The following is a 24,845-nucleotide window of genomic DNA, read 5'->3' as shown; positions in this document are numbered from 1 at the left end:
GTATCCGAAGGATTTTGTGTATCTGTTATGAACATTTGGAGTGAGAACTCTGATTTATAAATTAACAAAGCCAGAGAGGACAGCCATGGTCAGCTAGGTTTGACTTCTGAAAGGATGCCAGCAACAAGGCTGCTCTGAATGAATACCCTGCATGAACCAGAGTGTAACTGATGGAAAAAGTATCCAATCTCTACTGCCAATGACAGAATAAATCACAGCCCTGACTTTCGGTCCAAGAATGGTTTCCGTAGTTAAAATTTGAAGACTCATATACGGTATGAACTCATCCAACTTCTGACTACCAATTCTTATTAGGCTATTGCCCGAAGGAGCTTCTGTTTCTGAATTTCTCTTCCTTATATAGCATACTTGAAAACCAGACTTGAGCTTTTCTTGACTTGCTGTTTGGTAAGCTAAGGAGATGGGCTCCACTGTAAGGCATGTTTTCAATCCTTCAGTCATTCTTGTGGCTCTTCTCTGAAAAATCTCCAGTTTTTCAACATCCTTCTTCAATTGTGGGTACAACAGCTGGATGGAGTGTTCCCGAAGCAGTTGCACAAACGCCAAACACAGCAGTAAAGTGATCCCTGGGTATATAAGCAGGGAATATCAAGTAGGCGTTAGAAAGGATCCAAGGATTGTTTTAGACCCTTTGGCTACAGCACTGGAGTGAGAGATGACATTCAGCCAATTACCCATTCAAACCCTCAATCGTTTTCCAGATTCCTATTTCTCAACACAGTCCATTCCATCTGGTACATAAATCTCAGAGTTTTAATTTCCTTTACCTGTAGCATCCTGAAAGAAAAATTATTTGCTATTTCCATTCTATCAAGGGATCCAAACTGTGCTAAACCAGTCTTTCTGTCATCTGCTAACATCAGCAGTGTGGAGTTAACCTCTCCTTCCAGTCACTGCCACACCATGAACCGACTCAAAGCAACAACTGGATCCCACTAGGAACACAGCTATTTGATGTGTTTACACTTCAAATCTATTTACAAATCCCACTTTGAGATCTGTAACTGAAATGGTCAGAATCCATGTACCATTTCCTATTTGACACTGTACCATTTGAGTTTATGAATCTATACATATGGGAGCAAGTTAAAGGCTTATAGGAAGTTCTTACATCAACGTTAGTATAATAATCAACCAGGTATCTTTTTTTTTTTATCCAAGCGAGGTTGACCAAAGTTATTTTCCAAAAATCAATGCTAGGTGCCTCTTCATGTGCTACATTGCTTTAGTAGGCCATTCGTTGTACAATTACCTTTGCATTTCCTTGAATTAATTAACATTAATGTTAATTATTAATGATCATAGCAATCTATTTAAAATATTGATCTAAAATTAGATTTCTTTTGCCTCTAGAACTTCCCCAGTGTTGTAGGGCTTATTAGAAATCCAAATAAAAGACCTAGGGAGCTCTTCAGCTTTGTAACTCTAGGATCTGGAGTTAGAAAAACCCAGTGATTTGCATACGTAACTTTAGAACCTGATTGTTAACATAATCCCAAGTTCCAATGAAGTGAAAATTATTCCATTATCCAGAGAAAACATTCATCCTCTGTTTATTCACAAGATTCAAAGAAGGCTCTTTCTGTGCCACTATTGCCAATTTTATCACAACCAGTCAGCCAATTGAACTTCTATGTTTAAACTTTTAGTTTAGTTTAAACTCTGTTATTTTCTTTATTTATCTGATTTTCCAAGTGATAGTGCCCTAATCAGACCTTCCATGAGGCACCAGAATTGAAGTCTAATTGGACATTGGTGGGCAAAGAAGCAGAGGCAGTTTTCATGCTTATGAAAGCAAAGAATCCAAGCATCCTGAAAAGATCTGGCACACAGCATCTTTTTTTAGGCCACAATCCTACTGTGAGTGTTCCCATACTTCCTTACTCTCTAAAAAGCTGTAGGTTACCTTCTGCCTCATTGATGGCAGACTCACTCCACACTGGTTTGACTGCTGCCTCCCTGAAAACACGGATTTCAGATTACCAGCAGCTAGCTGCCGAGGGAGATGCTGTTTCAGAATTGTTAAGTTTGCGATTTTACTGAAGGTCATTTTCTCCCCATCTGCAAGCGAGCACGGCCCGACTGGTTGGTGCATTAGAATAAACAGATGCTATCAGCACCAGCAACAAATTATCTTCTGAGGCTTTGTAATTTCTAGAGAGTAGCAGGTTGTGGCAAGTCGATTTACATTTAGGATGGAGAGGGAGTGAAACAGAGGTTATATCGGCATTAACCCGTAATTCAGCATAGGGGAAAAGGAACAGTAAATTGAAGCTGGACAACTACACTGTGAAAGAAACCATTATCTGTGCACCCATATCACTCCTAGTGAGGTACACAGCAAACCAGATGTGGACATACGGAGGTTTTGCATCTGAAAAGAATTCGTGTTTTATGCTCAAGTGGTAAAAACCCAGAAAGAGCATGTGCATATGCATGTAAATGCTCCGGGAGATGCAACTGTTCACATGAAACACTTCCTTGCACCAGGACTTAGGGGTGTGTTGCAGTCAGCAGCTGGAGGGGAGAACTCACTGCTTGCTGTTTCCTGGACAGCACTTTTCTACGGCTGAGAATCCCAGTCCCAAAGTGAGAGTGGTGGCATAACTGAATTCAGGTGTCCTTTCACTGCTTCTCTGCAAGAGTGGAAGAGCACGCCTCCCTATATATTTTCAGATGCACAAATAGTTTAGCCTATAGTATTGTGCATATGTACCCGCACATAAACTGGCAGAACCAGCTGAAAGCCATGGAAGAACTTTATAATAAAATGAGGAATGGAGCCCCATGTTCCTAAAACCCAACTTGAAGTCCCAGTGAACAAGACTCACTCTGCTTCCTTGACCCAGACTTTGTCTCTGCTACATTCGGAGACAGCGCACATGCCTGTTTGAGTACGGAACTGCAAGATAAGCCTGTATTTGTGAATTTATGTAGTATATCTGGGCAAGGTAGCCATTAAAGGCAAGTCCTACACCTCCGCTTTTAGCCACTGTATCTCTCCACCCATTTCACATTGGTATGCAGGCTCTGCACTGCTTTTTCATAACATTTCCCTCAGTGTTTTAAGAAGAATTCATTTTTCTGATTGGGTCTGAGGAGCAATGAAACCATCTGCTGCAATCTTCTCTGCAGAAGATACCAGACACCCATTTCAAAACTAGACTGGCTTTATTATCACAGTGAAATACACTATTTCAGCATTCCTATGTCAGAATGGAAAAGCAAAGCTTCCACACATCTCTATGCAGGTGGCTGTTCCTCCCTCTGGACACAACACATCCTGGGATCTACCTCCCTTCCCATGCCGGCTGGCACAAATGTTTATCCCAGCACCCTGGGGCTTTAGCGATGTTGTTTTCTACCACTGTCAAGAAAATATCTGCAGATATTGATGAGTTTTGATGTTACTCTCACAGCAGTCCAGAGCTGCCTACACAATCTGGCATTAGTTTTCATTTCCCCAGCCCAAAAAGGAAACTAATCTTACCAGTCCTGAAAGGCTTCAATACAAATGAAAGCCACACATGCAACTCAAAGATATAGAAATTCCTTTAATTTTTCTATAACATCACATATCTATTTTTATTTTAGAGGAATACATAAGTTAGTCATCAGTGATCTTTGCAGGCTATGTTAGAGGCAAAAATTTCCAAAAAAATAGCCACTTGCATACCATTTCAAATATTACTGTATGTTCCCTGTCAATTCTTCTCTTTTTTTGACATGAGTTTTGATCATTGTCACATGACTACAAGGTTCACAAGGAAGCTGTCTCAGTTGGTCTTTCTATCACGAAACACAAGAAATTTTACATGAGGCAGTTCAGCAGCTCAGATTCAAGACAGGACCATCATCATTTAGTACCTATGGTTTTCACCTGCTGTCCTGATTCATCATTTCCCTTACCTGACAGAGCACGCTGAAACTTCCACTGCAGTTCTTTGCCTGGTGTTCAGTGAAGGTCTCATAGGAGACACTTGTAGACCAAGGGTATCAACGGAGCAGGAGCAATCCTTCCTTCAAATGATTCGAGGGATTTCTCATGCCTTCTCCTTTCCCCTACTAAATAACCAATTCAGAACAAAGAAATACATTCAGTAAGATGACTCAAAACTAAGAGTTCTCAACCATTTCAAGACAGTAGCCTTTCAAATTCTAGGGCGGTATTCACGTACAGCTGAAAGCAATTGGTACCAATCTAGATCATTCTATGAAGAGTCTGTTTCATGTCTCTCTTTCAAACTGCTGGGTGAACTGTAGTACAAGCAAAATCAGGCTGGTGATTCTATGATTTAAGAGCATTCAACACTAGAAATCAAAGAATCCAGTCTCCTGTCTCATTTGGACTGCTATCAAACCTGGGGTGCACAGCATCTCATCTTTCTAGCATGTTTACAATATTCTGCTATTCCTCTCTCAGTCACTGCTGAGGTTCCTTGATTTTCAATTCAGTTCAAGACAGGGGCAGTACTTTTTCTTTCTCTGTCCTAATATATGTTTATATTTTAGGGAAATCCAGGTGAAATGGCCTGTAATTAGCTTTCAAGCAGCAGATCTATAGATTTTACTATAGGCAAATCACTACATCTCTCAACATTTTAAATGATGCTGAAAAAAAAAAAAAAAAAAATCTCACCAGAGAGAAAAGTCCAAATATTCTCCCAAGAAAATTGGGCTAGCACACTTAAAGCACAAAAGTTTCCATAGCCAAAAACATTCACATCTGGATGCTTTTAACATTGTCAGCATGGCCAGACACCCACTTGTATCTGGGTGTTGTGCAATTCCAGCATGAAATTCAAACTCACACCATGAATCCACAAGCAGCAGCCTAACACTCTGCCATAACACACTTTCTTGTAAATCTTCAGTCCTAGAGAACTTCTTCCAGCTCTAGGGTTTGGAATAACTTGTTTTCAGACCAAAGCTGTCTTCTCCAAACCAAGTCCTGTATCGTGGCTGAGTTAGCTGGAGTTAAATCAGCATAAAACTAAAATAGCACAATGGAAAGTCAGGCCTACTGTTAAATCATGCTTCTATTTTTATCTGGCAAAGCACTTAAACATGTGCTTGAGATCCACAGAACTTAAGCATATGCTTAAAGTTAGTCCTGTGTTTACATGCATTAAGTCAGGGCTTATAAAACAACTGATTTTGTGAATCTGGCTAAAATTTTGTCATTTTTAAAAGAAAACACACAATGCTGATCTCCACATACAAAAAGTGATCCATCGGTTCAAGATGCAGAAACTTGCACATAAGCAGGAAAAGCTGAGTACTTGCAGTTGGGCCAAAAGCTCACAAAAACCTAGAGAAAGGAAAAGGAATATTTCAAAGAGTACTGTGAGATGGCACAAAGCAGGAAACAAAATTTGGAGTTAAGCAGGTTCAACCTTAGTAGAAAAGGGATACAAAAATGGTGGTGCAGATAAAGCCAAGCTTTACCTAGCCCAGCAGTTTACCTGCAACACACTCCAAAAGCAGATACTTAACAGACACACAATGCAGGCCACGCACAGAATGGTCACAGTCCTCCAGTTCCTGGCCATTGGTAATTTAGGGACTTGAGGCAATCTCCAAGCCCACACAGGCCACTGTGTTTAGTAGCCTCTGATGAATGGATCCTACAGGATTTTGGCTGATCCTATCTTAAATTTATTTCATTTTGCTATTTCCAGTATCCATCATTACTTCCACAATATAATAATGAAAAAGTACTCCTTTTATTCTATGCTACTATCCTTTTAGTTTCTTTAGCACCCCTAGTTCTTGTGTTACAAGGAGGAGGGAATAATCAGTTCCCATTCACCTCTTCCATATCACTCATGATTTTACGAGCCTCTGTCAAATGCTTCTTCAGTTTTCAAGGCTGAGGAGCACTACTTTATTTAGACTTCTCCATTAAAAAAAAAAAAAGAAGAGACATTTCGCACATCTAGCTACTCTCACTGCTCTTTTCTATGTCTTTTCTACTTTTAATACATCTTTTTTGAAATTGAGTGAGCAGTCCTGCATGCAGCAGCCAAGATGAAGGAATGCTACAGGAAGATCAACATCTCTGTCCCTCTCCTGTATAAACTGCAGTGGCATAACCGTTTGTTTTGTTCTCAATTATTCCAAATAACTCCAAAAATTTCTCTTTGTCATTTATAGGACTTCTAGTACTGGTCTGATATTTCTGGAAAATCAGCAACAATGACTTTATTAATTGTTTTCCTGAATACAGAAACCATAGAAAACATAGCTACCTTGAGGCATGAATGGCCAAGATTATTTTCCTCTCTATTATTTATGTATATTAACATTGACTTTAGTCTGCCACTGTACTCCCCAGTCTCTCAAGATCCTGCTGCGAAGGACCAAAAAGCTTTAGTTATCACTGTCATAGTGATTTTTTGGCATGAATGAACTCCCTATAAATTTTTTTTTCCAGGTAGGACTGTTGAAGAACACAGCTCCCCCTGCCCCAGGAACTCTACAAGGACTGCCCCCCCCCAAAGGATCACTATAAGGAATATGAAAATTTGCTATTGTGAAAATTGCCTAATTATAGCTATCTTTTTCTTCCTACCTTGGTGAGACCTTTTCAAAATCCATTCAAAACCCCAAGTACACTATATTAAGTGTCACATGCTTCTCCAGATGCTTATTCATTCCTTCAAAGAACTCCAGGGTTTGCAATGCATGCCTTTAATTTACAAAGGCCGTGTTAACACATCTGCAAGATATTGTATTTATGTATGCTGCCACTAAATCTGTTACAATTTCCTCTCAATTTTTCCTGGTACAGAAGCCAGACTTGAGTAGCCTGTAGTTTTTTTAATCCCTGCTGGAACCCTTTTTAAGATTGGTGTCACATTATTTACCTCTTCTGGGATCAAGGCTGACTGAACCCAAAAGTTTCACACCAGAGTAATTTAGAACATTTAAGTGAATATCATTTGTCCTGGTGATTTATTATTGTTCATTTCATGAATCTGTTTTAAAAGCTCTTCTATTAACATCAATTAGAGGCCATTCCTTGGGCTCAAATGTTGGAGGACTTCCTACTTGCTATGCAGCCAGTACCTTCTGCTACCTGCTATACAGTGGTCTTACTGACTTCCATTGCTCCTTTCACACCTCGGTCATTTGCCGAACCCACCATTTGCAGGCAGACTGCCAGCTCCTGTCGTATTTGGAAGAGCTTTTGTTATTAGTTTTCACGTCTTTTGTGAGTCACTCCTCAAACTATTTTAGTTTGTGTTGTTATAGTTTTACATTTAACTTGTAAGAAATTATATTCCTCTCTGTTTTCTTTGCTTAGGCATGATTTCCACTTTTTAAAGGACACCTTTTTATTTCTAATAGTCTCCCTTACTCCACTCTTTAACTGTAGTAACTTTTTGGGGGGTTAGGTATGTTTTGGGAACAGATGAGATGTTTTCTCCAATTTACAGGGATGATACTTACTCTCTTAGCTCATTTACCTGCTCCTTTAATGTTATTTAAACTGCTTTTTAAAGAAAAATATTATCATGGTCTTTGGGGTCGTCTTAGTGTTATTTTTCCTGCAAAAGTATTGAATTTGACCATGCAATGGTCACTACTGCCAAGCAACTCTTCAGTGCAACAGCTATGGTTTAAACAAGGTCTTAGTCAAGAGCGTCTTTCCCTTTTATTGTCCTGTTTAAAAATGTTGACTAAAAGTTGTTCTTTATATCCTAACTAGGACAAATCTTCTTCAGTCTATTTTCTTGCATACTGTCTTTCCATTGCCTCTGATCTTTCTTAGTATTTCATGGATATTGTCACTGCCACGGTCAGCTGTTTAAAAGGGTAAGCTTATTATAATGTTTTTCTTGATTTGGCATGGCAACTTTCAATCCACAGAGAGTGGGTGGTAAATGATGACACAGATAACCGATTTATCTTATTGGACTCTCATTTCCAACAGACTGTGAGTCACTCCTCCAACGGCAAAATCTATTCTTGTCATTTCTACATAACAAGTATCCTGATAGTACAGCTTCATACTGATTAGCTTCATTCAGTAAGATTTCTAGGAGGCCAGTACATTAAAATTCACCCATCCTTACTTTATATACATTTAATATTTATAGAAAAGCACAGATACTTTTGGTCTTTCTCTAGCTGCCCATCTGTGTGTGCCTTGTTTAACTGTGGATTTGCTTAGACTGCTCTATTTTATTTACAACCTGAATGTTATTGGTGGCTGTCCTACCCTGCTGTGACGGTACAGAGATTTCCATGGTGGGGAACTTGTCATCAGGATGAGTGTGTTCTTCTCCAGGTCCTCATCTCAAATAATTTTAAAGATTCCTCTAGTATTTGTTTTCATTCCAACCAAGTACCACTAGCCTGGTTGCCCCCATTTTAGAAACGACCAACCCTCCCATCCATTCTTAGCGTCTCTCCTGTTTCTAAGAAGTCTTCTTCCCACACCACTTCCTTAGACACACATTGCATCTCTGCGTGTCTGGGACAAGTATTTCCTGAATGCTGTAACAGAGCTCCTGTCCTTTACCATCCTCTCCTATCAAAATGTTATGTTTTGCCTCCTAGAGCTCTCCCTTATATTTTCTTGGTGCTCATACGACCATGACCAGACATGACGCACAAGGAAGGTCACCAGCTCCTTTTCACTATCCTCTCAAAGGCTGCCCAGACACCACAGGATAGAAAGCCTCCAGAGCTTGGGCAAACCACCACACGCTCCTTCCTGGCCTCATATAGCCAGTTATCAATCCCATACAGCACCACAGCCTGCCTCTTCCTACCCAGCAGGACTGTTGTCCTTTTGCCATGCATCTTGCTGAAGTGGATACACAAAGTCGCCTTCCAGCAAGAGGGAGGTGTCACGTGGTCAGTATCTTTTGCACACATGTTTACTCATTCAGTCTGGAACACAATTTTATGATTTGCCTTATTGTCTCCTAATTCAAGCATCAACAGCAAATCGAGCCAATTCTCCCAACCGAATCTCTTCTAAAAGTTCATTGTACATTCAGCACCCAGAAAACAGAAAACTTCTTTTACCACAAATCTAAAACCAACACAAAAACACGTGAACATGTTTTCCAGAGAGAAAATTTGGTGCTTATACTTCCTATCACCACAGTCCTCACTCTCCTGTGTTTAGGCAAGTTTTCTTCTATTTGGAAGCCAACCTTTCGGGGAACATGATTTTGGTTTTCACATTTATTTTATTTTCTAAAGGCTGACTCTGGGTTTAATTTGCAGAGACCACATGGTACATAACAGATCAGGGAGTCTGGCACAGAGACAGGAGGTACCTTCAGCCCTTGGACAATTAAACATGAAATGTAAAACCTGGCAAGTCTTGCATTTAATCCTCTTTGCACCCCTTAGCCCCCTGCCAAAGATCAGAAATCCTTCTCCTCTTAAAAAGAATAAAAGATTTCAGAACACACCATCAACTCCTCCCTTCAGCCCTCAATACTGACAGTCTTATCTCTATACACAAAGCTTCTCCCCCTTTCTCCAGCTTGGCAACAAAACCCAAGCTCAATGAATATTTTATACGTGTGTGGTTAATGGAACATTCTGGCTCCAGTCCATTAGGAACCTTACACAACGGTGTATTAACTGCTTCTCAATGTAACATTTTGAGTCTGTCCAAAAGGGATGTGTGTTTACCAGTTGAGCCAACACACTATTATTGTCTTGTCAGCCTAGTTCCTGTCTTCATTTCAAGAGCAGGGTCCCCTGCCACAGCAATTTGCCACCATTGTGCTCCCAGCAGCTACCCGCGAAGGTTAGCCCAGCTCCAAGCTCTATTTTTCCCCTCTACATTTTGAGGTCTGTATCTCATGTGGGGTGGGGAGTGCCTGCAGTCTTTCTCCTTCAAAGATATACACAGGGATAAGCAATCACAGCACAGATTAACACAAGGGTAAATATAAAGCAGTTAAGATGAGATCTTTAATTTCAATGGAAACTAGGCCTCCCTATTCTTTCACCAGCTCTGAAATTTTGGCCTTAAAATCCACCTGATTGATTGAAAAATTGACAGCAGAATGACAACATTTGACAAAGTACTTATCACCTTGTCACTTTAAAAACCTCCTTTGTTCCTCAGGGCCACCACTGGCAGAGCACCATCTCCATCAAAATCAGCACATCTCAACAGACAGATAGGCACAGATCACTCCCCTCAAAACAAGGGACAGTATAATTCTACCCTGCACATAGATAACATCCACGGTAAATGGTAAAAAGAAGATAGCTGCTGGATTTCTCAGATGAAGAGCCCTGTGAGAGTTAGGGGTCCAGATCTGAATGCTCACCTACACCTCCCTGACAGTTTGTGGAGAGGGCAGGAGCTTCCAAAGCATGAATCATCCCAACCTACAGCAGATGTCTAGAATGGGTAAGATGAATGGCATGGGCTGTTTATCACTCCTCACCAACCAAAGAGGGAGCCTAGATGACAATCTTAGACTTTATGTCTAAGCTTCAGATAACTAAAATCAGGTGAGATGATTCCCAGCCCCAAGGTTTGCAGACTCATTACCAGACAAGCCGCAGACCCTGACAGACTTAAGGCAGAAAACAACAAGATAAAGAAAATGCTGATGTGGAAGGACTGATCTCATTCCTTCCCTGCCTGAAAGCAGAAAGAGCTTATGTTTCAGAAGGCAAAGCCCATCCTTTGCTCTCATGTCATCGCTGAAGCACAGTGGAAGAAAGGGAACACTGTTGTTTCATTTCGCAGGACCCCACAGTGCTGTCTACAACATCTACGTGAGGTAGTAACCATCCACGAGGGGCTTGGGTATTACAGGCCAGTAAGCAAGGCCCAGAGGAGCCAGGGGGAGACTGCTGGCCAAAGAATAGATGAGGTGAAGGCTTTCAATAGGTAGAGACGACCCCTGGACAAATGGTGCTTCCTCACCCAATAGTGCCTGCACACCCATGACTTACTCAAAACAGGCAGTGGTAGAAGGTTCTGGAGCTGAAGGATGAGGGGAGGGGGCTCAAAGACACATGATTAAGGGAAGCTCCGTGCAAACTTTGAAGGAATTTCCTATTACAAGGATTTGCGAGAAAAAGCAATAGTTTCCCAAGAGCACTGACAGGATCAGCATGTCTCATATCACACTTGAGAAAGGACAGGCACTGCACAAATATAATCAAAAGCCATAAATCTGACTAACCAGAAGCTCAGCTGCTCTGAATACAGCTCTGAAATCAGGTTGTTTCTCTCTCCTAGAGGCACACGCAGCAAATCATTCTACCAGTAGATAATCCAGTTACCAGCCCTCTTTCTTCTCCTTCCCAGATCCCTCAGCTCCCCTCAACATTTCCCCCTCCCCCTGCCCCCCCCTTCAGAGCTATCATCAATGGAAAGTTTTGAGAATTAGCCGAAAACAACCAAAGCGCCTAATTGACTGAAGAAGGGAAATGGCAACTTCCATCATCTCAAAAAGCTGCACCTTTCTCCTACTCATCTCAAAGATGAATAAAGGAATTAAAAACATAGCCTGGGGCAGCCAGCAGAGATTTACAAGAAGCAGACATTAGTTCTCACTCTAAAGGTTGGGCGTGTGCGTGTGAGCCAGAAGGAGCAAACACAGAGAAAGGGAGCAGAAACATACAGCGTCTTTGCATTTAAAGAGGAGGAAGGAGAAGGGGAAAAAAAAAAAAAATCAACAACCTTTAAACCCTTCCTAATAAAACAAAGATCATCCCGGCAACGTGAAATGCTACCCTACTTTGTTTATTTATCGACACAAAGAAAGAAGCAAGTTGGCACCTCAGAGGGTATTAAATGCTGGTTTTTTGCTGACTGAATGACCTCAGCCAAAATATTTTCCATGACAAGAGCCCAGAAGACGCTGGCACAGTGTCAGACAATAAGATTTTCAGAGTGTATTTACATTCTATCCATGGCCCCAGGCTGTTCCAAACCCATAGGCAGGTGCTGCCTTTATCTGTTCTTTGCTCACCTGGCTCCCTAGCAAAATGTTCTGAGGCCTGCGGCTCAGCTGCCTTAACTGTTTGCTGCCTGGTGCTTAGAAAGCTTCAGAGACATCTGGGATCCTGGCAAATGGAGATGGTGACTCCGGTTGCCCCTCAAAGCTGACCAGTGAGTGGTGTGTAAGGAGTTTTTCCAACAAGCAGAGGGAAAACAGTGGTGATCCAATGGTAAAAAGACAACTAAAACCCAAATGAGTTCACGCTGAGAAAAAAAAGATACTTTTTAAAAGAGGAAGGGAGAAGGTGGTTCTTTCAGGGATGCACGGCATTCTTCATCACTTGGGATCTTTAGCTAAGTCTGGATAGCTCTCTAAGAAGAACACACTCAAGATCCTGCAGAAGCCCAGAGGAGAGGGTCACAATTACAACTTCCAGCCTTGAAAGCTGTGCAGGACAATATGCCACTGTCAAGCAGGGGATGCTCACCAACCCACATCCCTACAGCAGTGGACAAAAGAACCACAGGGTTGTGTCTTCCAGCTCTATGGCACAAATTCCCTACATCACAGGCTTCCAGCTACATATTCTCCCATAGACCAGCTCCTGACCTGGTCTTCAGCAAAACAATCTGTTCCATCCCTGCGGTGGAAACAGCCTCCTCTTTGCTCAGTTTAATTTGGCTTCTAGTGCACAACTCCTCTCTCTTGAGTAATAAGCCTCCAGGAGATGCTGCAAGAGGATACGCCCTTAACACCGCGCAACCAGGAAGAATGATAATTGCACTTTTAACAGCACTATATACAAGGCAGCCACCAAAGCAGAGGAAGCATGAATTAAAGCAGGATAAAAAGGAGGGGCTTTACCATCTACCTAATAAGGTATTATTCATGCTTTTGGAAAGCTTCCTTGCAGAGAGATAAAGAGAGACATAATGGGCAGTCAGAAGCAACTGCCTCTGGAAAAGGAAAGGCCTGGCTGCCATCTCACAGCTCCACTGTCATGCTGGACTCAGCTTCTACCTTCCTAGCTTTCAGCTTCCCTCCCTTTCCCATCTTCTTGCTATTTGTCCTTCTTTAACCCATTTCGTATCCAAGTCAGCTCCCCGCTACCCATGCGCATGTCTCAGGTCTGTCCCACTCACGCACACCTTCACACCAGTTCCCTCCAATCCCACTACCTTCACCCAACCAAGGAAAATTTCTTTTTTCCTTTCTTCTTCCCTTTCTCTTATCCCTGTCTTCCCTGCAAAGTTCTTCAACTCAAATTCACTCCAGGCCTACTGTGTGCAAAGCACATCCCCTTTCACATCCCTCCTCCAACCTACACCTATCAACTCACTAATGCCACCCCACATCAGATAGGATGCACACATCTGCTAACTGTGCTTGTAACTGTATTTATGTTTTTGTCTGGCCTCACTTTTCACCCAGGAAACAAAACTGTGACCTTGCCCTCCAACAAATTATCACAGTAAATTTTCACTCATGAGCCCAAAACAATGCTGAATTTTAAACATCTTCCCAAAAGTAAATTAACCATTGCTCACTTGCATAATCTGTCACCATTCTTTTAAATCCTGTCCAATTGGCTATGATAATTTATAAGTATCTTGCAGCCTCTGCCATTTCTGAAGCTGTTTCTGTGTGTGCTCGATGGAGCTGTGCAGGATTTGCCACGCTGGGAAGTGTACCTCTGGGAAGCCTTTCCTACCAGGCAGAAAAACAAACAAACAAAGGAAAAATCTCTTTATCCACCCAGATCATATTTCATAAGGCTTTAGGTGCATGGCAGATGGACCCCTAGTGGAATCTCAAAGGATCCTGATAATGTTAGACAATTCTGTCCCATCAAAGTCACAGCAACTTGGGTATCCAACAAGCTAAGGCCCTGTGAAAGCTCTGTATGCACCTTCATGAACTAAAATGCCTTTGGAAATTGGAACTAGGTGTTAAATGTTTAACCAGGTCTGTAGGCAGCTCTTTGGTGCCTATCCCTGGATCAGATCAGACGCATACATGCACTGGGTAAGACCACCACACAAGTAGATGCACAGAGAGCACCTTTTCAAAGCTGTCCCTTCCCTGGCTATGCACTCCCAACCTAGCATCATTACAGACTAGTTTAAAAAACAAACAAACAAACAAACAAACAACCCCAACAACACAATCAATCAATCTGTAGTCCTCCTGGGATTAAACAAATATGCTATGAAGAGCTCCTCTCAGCTGGAACAGTGAAGATAAAAATGGAAGAAAACATGAGACTAACCAGGTACTGCACATGATTATCTGCCACCTCCCACTCCCAGCAGGAACTCTGAGTAATGCCTGCACACAATGTTGCCGCTACTGTCCAACCCAAGGACATCTTTTAAACAATGCTTTACTGATAATCCTGTAAGGATTTTCAACTCTGTCCTGTATAGCATTTTAATTACTCGCACTGTTTCAGGAGCTCAATCATTTATGGAAGGTATTTTCATCCCACTAATTGTAGGTTTCCCAGAGGACTCAGTACAGTATTTCACATCCTCAGTGCTATTAAATGCTTTAGGAAAGCATCCAGACTTCCAGAAGTCCATTTTTTTTTTGTGTGCATATGGTTCTGGGGAAGAAGAGGGCAAATCAGGGAAAGGAAGAATTTTAGGCCTTAAACAAAAAAAAAAAATATTCTGTCTGTCAACCTTCAGGAAAAAAAAAATCAAAAAGACAATCTTTCAGATAATATTATAACAGCCTCATCTAAGTCAGCAGCAGGTCTGGAACCTGCTATTTCTAATGCTAATAGCATGCAGCTATACCCCTGCACTGGGAAAAGTAATTTCATTAGTTAGTAGCTAAAGGTTATATCTATATCACTAATAGCATCCACACCAGGGAGCGATTCCCAGCCTCCCAGGACAGGTAGTACAGAACATCTCATGCTGACACCGCCTAGGGCTAGCTTGGCTCAAGAGCAGACTGGCCATGCCCATAATGCATGGCACTTGGCCTTGTGGCCATAAGACATAATAGTTGCTTGTGTGTGTGCTTGAAGTCAACATGCCTAAAATAATTTGAGAGTTATGTGGCAGCCCACGAAAGCAATGTTTTTACAGCCTGATGCTGAAGGGCTGTGTTGCATGCCCTGCAGAAAGGGGTGGTGGTGGCAGCGTATGGCCAAGAGCAAATTTGGTCTGAAATGTCATGGAAGGACTGCAAGGGGCAGAGGGAAGTCAAACCAGGCACAGTGCTGTGCTGCCTGCTGGGAGCAGTCCTGCAGGTCTTCTCTCAGTGGGGTCTAGCTGGTTCACCCCACCACCAGACATAAAAATGGGCTGGGAGGCTGAGATGTCTTGCAGTGTAGGTACATTTACTGCAGGCTGTCACCCCTCTGAGCAGGCAAAGCATTACAGTCGGAGACCCACAGCCTCCAAATGCATTAACTACAGCCATGTATTTTGAAGGAGGGAAAGAATGGAGATTTCCAAGTGTATCTATATAGCATATCTGAAAAGCAATAATTGTATGCTACTGCATTCCCTGGAGTGGTGGTAACATCATCCCATCCCTCCATGCCAAGGAAATTTAGACACAGCCCAAGGAAAAAACTGCAATTCTAGTGGAAAAAAGGCTGAGACCTGCCAACTCCCTGGAGTTCACAGCAGTGGGAGGGCGGTGGAGATATAGCAGGTGGGGGTCTGTAGCCTAAAGGACAGCCCCTTTTTCCAGCCCCTTCCTATGGGGTACAAAGTGCTCTAAAGTGAAGATATTGTTCGGCCTTGTTTTCCATGATCCTGTAATGGTGGAAAAGGCTCACAAGTGCTGTCTCATCGATGAAGACACATGTGCATTAGCTGACCCATATACATGCTCTTAGTTACGTGAAAGGTAGGTTTGGCACCTTGGCTTATAACAGGGGCTCTGAGCTGATCAGCAATAAAGTATTAGATTGCTGTACCTTAACTGTGACCTTGAGTCTTCAGGAAAAAAAAATTCATAATTATGATCTCTGGACTGTCGTGGTATGCAGATCCCAGGAGGCAAGTCTGGTTTACTCTGGCTCTTAGCGAACGCGAATCTGCGTCACAAAACCCATTATCACAGTCGGCATTAACCAGCAAGCATCTTGCTAATTATGTCTGCAAAAATACCCAGTTGAAATGGCCTGGGCAAGCCAGAAGACCCCTACCTGCATGAGAAATGTCCACGCTGATGTGAATTGGCTGCTCAGGATATGAGAACATGCAGCAGCTCTGCCAGTGCTGAAGAGGAGACTTCCTCCAGCAGCTCCTTTTGTAGCTCTTTATAGATGTTTTTTGATGCCAGTTAAAGGTGATGGATCTTAGCACTGGGTGGAAATTAAATCAAATGGAGCTCCACTAACCAAAAATAAAAATAACGACAAGACAATCCATTGGGAACTTCTTTGGACTTTAGGTGTGTTTCCACTCAAAAAGATGATATGGATTGCAAGGACAGGACCACTAAACCAATTACCTGAAACAGTGACCTGTGGGTCCTGTCCTGACAGCAATTTTATCTTGAGAGAATTCACTTGCACTACCCACAACCCTGCACTCCAGCACTCTCACCTGGCATATCTGACTGGGGTGGACCAAGAAATATTCCAAAAATTGAACTTTTACATCCCCCACAGGGGTACAAAGCACAGAGCAAATGGCATGACTCAGATACTGCCTGGAACATATAATGAGCATATTAAACTAGATCGTCATTTTATAGGTTACTTTATTTTTAATTGAAAAAAAAAAAAGGAGAGAAAACACAGAAGCCAACCAACCTACATATTTGGCCTTCAGATGAATTTTTGGTTTTACGTGACAGCTTTTTCCCCTACTTAAAAATTTGCATAAATACTGTCAAGACAGGACACGCATGGTAAAGAATATGCAAAAGCCAGAGCTAAGCCCAGCTGCCTGCCTCTCCCACTGTGCTCTGCCAGGACAGCAGAGATCAGCAGGGGCTGGTACTGGGAGCAATCCCTGCTTCTGCATGTCACTAAGTCAGGGACTTGGTCCTGCTGGCACACCGCCTTCCCTTTAGAGAGCCTTTCTTGACAGACCCTAAATGGAGAGCCTAATTTCAGTTCACTCAGCCCTTTTCCTGCATAGTCACCATGACGGTGGAGAATGAGGGGTTACTTATTTTCCTGTGGGAACTGAGAAGAATAAGCTTCGATGTGAGCTCCCTGCCAGGAAGCTGCTGCCATTTCCCTGCCAAGAGGGGAGAGCAGGAGCAGCAAGCAGGGACAGACGAGGACGCTGGAAGGAAGGTGTCAACGTGAGGTTGTGTTTACCCACACAAGGGCACCCTGCACAATTTCACACAGGTTTAATTCAGCTGGTGCAAACTCCCGTGCAGACACTTACTTGGGGTTCAGGGAGGTTTATCTCTGCTAACAGGATTAGGAAAGGTTTAAGCTAAACCAAAAGAGAAGAATGCACACAAGTGCTTTCACGGCTTACAAAATAAACAAATACAGAGCAAATCCAACTTTAGACACGGCCAAAGCAACCAGAGCTCCCTTCCCAGGACCCCTCCTCACAGAGAGCATTTTACCTAACGCCATCCTCTTTGCTGCTTTTCCTGCGGCAACCCTACCTTACCAGACAGTCAGTACAGAAGATTGCTGCACTTTACACCTACATACTGCTAAATAACTTACATCACTCCAGAATTTGGCCCCAGTAGCCACACTAGCGTGTGAAGAAGTGTACAAAACAGCTAAGCAAATGGGTCTTGTCCTTCTAAGATGGCAGTGGGCAGCAGAGTGTGCCTGTGCTGTGAGAGCCTGGCAATGTGCTGCAGTAGGAAGAGCCAAAGGCAAAGCGGAGGGAGGCTCCAGCCGCTATGCCGTGTTCAGCACAAGGAAGCTATTGCTCAAACCAGGTCCCACTAGAGCTTCCAAAACCCCTACTGGTGGGAAAATAACTCCCATTTAAGGTCCCTTTCCAGCGAGGACACTTGCACGCGTTAATTGAAAGGGCATTTGCTGCCTGCCCGAGTAATACTGCTGCCATCTGTACTGAACTCTGCAGCGGTTCAGCTGGAGGTATAACGTGACCAAGCAGTGAAAGCAAAGTTTACTGCATCCTCCTGAAAGGGCAGGGTGGATCTCCATCTGCAGGGTGCGGTTGCCTCGAGATGGAATTTGGTTGGGACTCAGGGGTAATAGCAGGAGTCCCGTGATGTTCACTCTCAAGAGGTGAGGATGTTGGTTTTACATTTTTTCCAAAAGGTTAGGAGTTGTGGTGAGCCTAATCATTCTGGCATGTCAGCCTGTGCTATCTAGGGGGAAGAGCACCACCTTCTGAATTACCAAGTCAAATTGACTGTAGCAATCAACTTTTCCTTCTGAGTCCCCATCCAAAAACAAACAGGCCCAACCCTGCTTAACTTATGAGATCATAGCCCAAGGCACTGTAGCTCTCTGGGACATCACTGCCTCGCCCATCATCTACAAACATCAGTTGTGCAGGGATGGTACGGATCTCTCCCAAATTTCACATACACAAAGATCTCTGACCAATGACATAAGCCCACTAGAAAGTGCCTGCAGCACCTCTCCAAGGTGGTAGGTAACCAGCAGAGCCATGGAAATAAGGACAGAGTGGTGGAGTCATCAGGAACATGTACTGCGCAGAGCTCTAACCTCTCCTGGCTGGCTCCCAGCGAAAACTTCTCGCCCAAACTGGTGCTTGTCATTCAAAGGCTGCCTTTTGTGAACCCTGCTGCACCAACGTTTTGCTGCTGCTCAGCTCCACTCCGAGTAGCGTATTCATCTTCCCATCATCACTTCAGAACCTATTTATTTGCATTGTTAAATCACTAAGAGAAATTGTTTTTCCCTTGATATCTTTAAATCAAAGCTGCCTGAGCTAGAGATCTTTCTTTTGTTAAAGCATGTCACTACCTTTAATGGGTTTCCCAAACACATAATCCATACCTTGCACTTCAGAAGTCATAAAGGCTTATTGTCCCACAATTCAGGCCTGGCCCAACATCTTCTGAAGCAAAAGCAAAAAGTTCTCATTGACTTTTTCTTGGATCTGGCCTTTTCATAGCATTAGTTCTCTGACCTCAATGTAGAAACCCTCGCCACTGCTTGAAGAAGTAACTTTATTCATCCATACCTTACATGTGACAAAATACAGGCATGACAAGCTGCAGATGTTCGTGAAAAGTCAGGCTGTGACTCTAACTCTGAGCTGAGATCAGAAGGTCTGAACTCTGGATCCAAGATAGCTCTTTAACCACTACCTACCACTTTCCATTAGGTGCTTTGCAACACAAAGAATCATGAAACAAAGAAAGAAAAGGAGAAAAAAATAGCTATTAATCCTCTCCTAGCTAGAGCAGGAGTACTGCTGCCTGAAATATGTAACTGATACATCTGATGACCATTTCATAAGTCTCATCATCTTGGGCGTTCTGCTTGACAGCCTTGTACCTGGGAATTAGTTCCATTCAGTAGTTTCACAAACAAAATTAAATTAAATAACTGAGAATATGTATACTACTTCTGCAGGCAACAAAGCTAGGAAGAGCTGACATTATATACAGCAGAGGATCTGAAGTCAAAATGATATTGATGATCTGCAAAAATTGCAGGGGGAGGTTTAATTCAGTAAAAATCAGTGCAAGATACTATGCTTGTAGAGGCATCCTTCCTCCCTGCTCAACATAGGTATGGTCTCGAGTGGTGGATTGCCTCTAGCCTCAGACTCACCCTTCAAGAAAGATGTGGACAGACCGCAGAGTCCAGAGAAAAGCAGAAGACTGGGAAACACCATCTCCAACAACTACATGAGCTGGGGTGTTTAGGCAAGGGGAGAGCTGGTTAAGAAGAGCAAGAGAGACATCTTCAACTGTGCAAAAGGCCATGCAAGAAATGGGTTGGACATCAGGGCTTCCAACCAGCCCTCCTCCAGTGACTGTATGATAATTTCACTTTTGATTCCTGGTGCCATTTCTGTAACAATTGTATGTTTTCTGGCTAAGAAAGAAACTTGATAATTTAAGGTTAATCTAGAGGTTTAAAAAGTTGAAGTTAAAAAAAAAAAGCTTGAAAAAAGTTTCTCTTATGTCATGATTTGGCTCATGCTGGATGAGAAGATCCAGAATTTTTGATCACCTTTTGGCAATGCTTACTTGCTTCCCTAAAGGGTTTTAAAATGGCACTAACATTATATCAACCATGTTACCTCCTCCCATTGTCTATGTTTTTACTGACGTGGGTATCTTGAACCTGATGCAGCTTTCCAAAGCACCCAGACTGCACAGGGGCGGGGAGCCCCTCTCTCTATTGTATTGCAACTTAGCACCAAATTATTCCTTATTTTTCTGCAGAACTTTCTAAATCTCAATCTGATTTGCTCTGCATTGACCTATGTAGGTCTCGCAGCACTCTTCACCTCACAGATTTCACTCTTTGTGCCCAACAAGCATTAACATTCAGAGTAAGTTTTCCCTCCAGGTATGAGCTTGGCTTTCTTTCAGAGCAGTCTCATTTTCCTACATTCATGCATACTTGTATTTCCTTAAAGAGCTTGAACTCCCATTAAATAGGAGAGTCTAAATGACAAGTGTTAAAATAATTTTTTTAACCTATTCTCATTCAGTAGGCGCCCTACTTCCCTGCAGACTGGGCACCGTCTCCAGCCTACTCAAAAATCTGTGACCTTATTGACACCAGCATCTCATTCTTATCCTGATTTTCTGTTCCTTGTAGACAACAGAAAACATAGGAACTTGTGTGGATCACATCTAAAACCACGTGCATAAGTTCAAAGATAATTATCCTTTTAGTTGCTAAATGCTGTGCAAAGCACACATTTAACAGCTAAAACTGATTTTAATCTTTGCTTAATTCTTTTGCCAGAGAGTCCCATTCATAGTGAGGCAGCTGTCTAAATATCTCGGCCCCTTGGGGCGAGGAGACAAGGGAGCCTCTTGCAATGCTCTTGAGTGACCCCAGCTGGCTACTCCCCCGGCAGCACCCAAGAGCCCCTTCCAACTCATTTGGGGCAGAGGATGCCAGTGGAGCTAGACCCCCAAAAAGACAATTTATCTGTGAAGTACAAAAATTGTCTCTTTCCTCAGTTCAGGTAACCCTTCTTAAAGTTGTAACAGAAAGTTGGGTAGCAAGAGCAGTAAGATTAATGCAAAGTAATGGTCTTACTAGTGAGGAATTACATGGATTTACACCCCACTGCCTTCACGCTGGCTAGGCACGAAACCGTCAGTCACTGAATCCTTTGCCCCACATGACAGTTAATAGAGTCTCTCCCTTGGGTCTAAAAAGCGCTGAACAGCCAAAGGGCAACTGCAAACGGTGGGACAGTTGCGCAATTGTTGTACCCAAAACCACAAGGCTAATATTTTTTTCTTTCATAACACCTTGTCTAAGCTTTGCCATGCTATGAGCATCGCCTTGTAATTATACTCCTTAAAAGCAAGTAAATATTGTTTTTTTAAATCCTCTCAAATGGCCTTCTGCAGAATGTGATTAGACATTAGTGCTTTCTATAGGCAGGCAGTGTACACACATCCAATGAAAGAGATGATGCAAGGACACAACAACAACAAAAAATTAATCTGCTCTCTGCAACAGGCAGTAGCCTACACCAAGGTTTATTTACTCCAGTGTCTTAATGTGCTCCAGTATTTAGGGAACCAAGACATTGCTGCGTAACCAGATGATTACCCCTGCGTGCGGGATATGTAATGCACCGAGATGGGAAGGAACTGAACTAAGGAATATGCCTATGCCTGTGATGTGATGAGAAAATATGCTTTGCTCCTTCTCAAAAAGGCTGGTGCATTCCTCCGCTGCAGACCAAGACTGACTATCATTTTAGTATTAAAATGCACATTATGCTTTTTTATTTTTGCTTGACCAGTTTCTCTCTTATTGGCCCTTAGGTTCTAAAATACAGGGAGTGGCATAAAAATTGCATTATCTTCAATACGTTCCTGACATTTAATCAGGCAAGGCTTTCAGTTACAACTGCTTGCTAGTCCTTTCCTCCCTCAGACCCTAGGAGCCCTATGTCTTGTGCTAGGAACCAAGATGAGACCTGGGAAGCAAAGCTGGGAGACGAGAGGACACAGATTGCGAGAGACGCTTGGAAGGCAAACAGCCACCACAAGACAACATTCTACTCTCAGGCCCGCGTTCAGACCGTCTAAATTGTCAGTCAGTCCCTCTGCCAAATATTTCCCATTGGGTGTCTCTCAGTGGCTCCCTGCTCAGCACCATACTTCAGTCCCAGGAATGACTCCTCAGAGACACAGTGCCGATCAGGAGCACTACGGGCTTACGAGGAGTTCAAATGCCCTCCAAATGGCAGGGAGTTTGTTCACCTACTCATTTACCTAAGCTGTACAGTTAGCTAATAGCTTGCACAGCACTTTGAGAAGGGAACTCTCTAGACAGAGGAGCATTAGAATTAGTCATATGAAAGCTAACATGAAGAAAAGACTTTTTTTAATTTCCACCAGGTTCCCTATAAACCCAGTATCTCAGGTCTAAAAGAGTATTAGCTCACACAAGAATGATAAAAGCCTGATCTTGAATAAAGAGCCAATGGGGCTCAGAAATCACACCTAAGAAATGGTAGAAATCATTGCCTAGAAACTGAGATTTAAAAAATAACAACAAATCCATTTGGGATCCTTCAGACTTGCCTGTGAGCCTTGCAGTCACCTTCATAAGAGTTCACACCCACACTATGATTATACAAGCCCTCTTCTGTTGCAAAATCAAGCAGAAAACAGAGTCTATCACAAGACAGGTAATAAAAACATGAGATTGACAGCTTTACCCTCAACATCACTACTATTCCCAATTTGAGATACCTTTTCCCAGCTTTCATCATCCAGGAAATGCTACCCTTTCCTTCTCATGTGAGGTTGGTGGTTGCTGAGGGCCTCCTACAGCTCAACGATGGGCTCAGCACTTGCAGGATACAGCTTCAGATCAATGTTCTTGGCTGGGTGGATAAAAATACAAATAAATCAAACCACAACCAAAAAAAGCCTCTGGCAACCCCGAAGAAAGCCAATAGTCATTATATTCATCTGCAGGATGTGAACTTTCCCTGTCCTTACTGATTTCTCTTATTAAGCAATCATCAAGCACTGATAGGAATTTTTTGCAGGAAATGGGAGTACAATTGTTCACAAGAAAAACACCAATAGAGCAGGCAGCCAATACGAGCCACTTGACATTTCAGGAAATTAAGTTATACTGTGGTCCCAGCTTATAAGTTCAGCAAGACCCACGAGGGAACTCTTTGGAGACCTGCTCTGCTTTCATTTCAAATGCAACGGCCACATGGGCTAATTGAGGGCAGTAGCTGTGCGTGCTCTCTCACAGCCATCCTGCTGCCCTTCCTCTCTCCTGGCAGCTCCTACGCTGCTCAGAGCCTGCGTGCCCCAGCCAGCTTTGTCCTTTAGATGCTGAGCACGCTGTTCTGGGGGTGAGAAAAAAAGAGGATTTGGAAGGTCAAAAAAACCCAGGGAAAACAATAATAGAGTTTCAGAGAAAGCCTCAGATCTCTGTCAAACAGAGCGGAATGTATTTTTTGGGATGCCAAGTTCAAAGTCCGAAGTATCTCACTCCTGGATGACAGATCACTTGGGGATTGCAGGTATTGCAAGTACAAACTGGGGAGCCAGGGTCAAGCACTGAAGCTCACAAGCCGAACAGATTTATAGGTTGCTTTTGTCCACATCATTGCCAAGAAGGCAGAAAGGAGGAGGTTGAGCAACAGCAGTATATGGGCCAGCTGTGTGGGAGATTAGACAGCCATCCTGAAATGAAGGGAGCAGCCACCAAGGCTGGTGTTTGTTCAGCCATGTTCCTGGGGGACCTCCCACTGATAGACGTGGGGACAAGTCACAGTGAGCCACCTCATAGAGAAACATCCTCTTCTCTCTATGATGGCAAGAGAAAGACAGCTATAGCAAAGACAACACACCTTTCCCTTGTGAGGAGGACAGAGAGAAGAGGGAACTCTGGAAGCTCCTCGGGACTGTGCCCAGGCAGCCCCTCTCTCAAGGGAGTGCCACATACTCTTTTCTGGTCAAAATTTGCTTTGCGAGACCAAGGACCGCACAGGTACAAACACAATCCTGGTCCTCAAGGCTCTTGGCTGCTCTCCACTTTTTCCCATCCGAAATGCTTGGATCATCTTGGAAAGCTTGCAGGATTGGAGCCAGTACTGCTACTACTCCCTGTTAAAGGTACCTTTAAGGTATCACATAGGAAACTACTACTTCCTCCTCCCATTAATTTGGTGGGAGCTGAGGATCTCCCTTTCAGCCCACTGAAGTGATCAGTGCTTGCAGGATATGGCTTTGGACCAACTTGGGAGGGGCAGTTGCGTAGCTGCCCCACTGCTGCCTCAGTATTACCCCGTGCACACAGCCTGGCTAAGAAGGGCTTCAATACCCACCTCAGCCTTCAATTTGCTGTGTGACATCAGGCAAGCAGACAAAACGGAGGCCTGAGAAGCTGAAAAGACCTGCTTGAGAGATCACCCAGCTGGTCAAGAGAGGATCAAGAAGCAATCAGCATCCCCCAGTCCCCATCCTCCTGGCAGAGCTGTGCTCCTGAAAGAGGAGCAGTCAGGGACGAATCAAACCCAGCAAACTTCACCCAATGAAGCATTATAAGATTGTAAAACAACCCAGCTACCAGACCAGCCTAACCAAGGAACAGCCAAAACCTTTTGGGGAAGGGGCATTGAGAATCCCATCATCTTCCATCCCCTGTAACATCTGCTCCATCATTTGCAATGGGCTCACACAGAGAAGTCACACGAAGGTAAAACACTTAATTAAAACACTAATGCTGCAAACATTCACCTC

At 43.1% G+C, this 24,845-nt stretch overlaps 1 long non-coding RNA gene across 1 annotated transcript; it reads right to left on the bottom strand.

Moving 5' to 3' along the window:
• LOC115347500 lies at positions 1–22,996 on the bottom strand. Its single transcript, XR_003925510.2, has 3 exons — positions 22,830–22,996; positions 3,931–4,086; positions 1–587 (listed from the first exon to the last, which is right to left on the bottom strand). It is a non-coding gene; the product is annotated as an uncharacterized LOC115347500 (long non-coding RNA).
• Between the last annotated feature and the right edge of the window lie 1,849 nt (positions 22,997–24,845).

The sequence above is a fragment of the Aquila chrysaetos genome, chromosome 10 (genome assembly GCF_900496995.4).
Source record: "Aquila chrysaetos chrysaetos chromosome 10, bAquChr1.4, whole genome shotgun sequence".
Lineage (NCBI taxonomy): Eukaryota > Metazoa > Chordata > Aves > Accipitriformes > Accipitridae > Aquila > Aquila chrysaetos.
The sequence above is the reverse complement of the archived record's forward strand: the minus strand, read 5'-3'. Positions and strand labels throughout refer to the sequence as shown.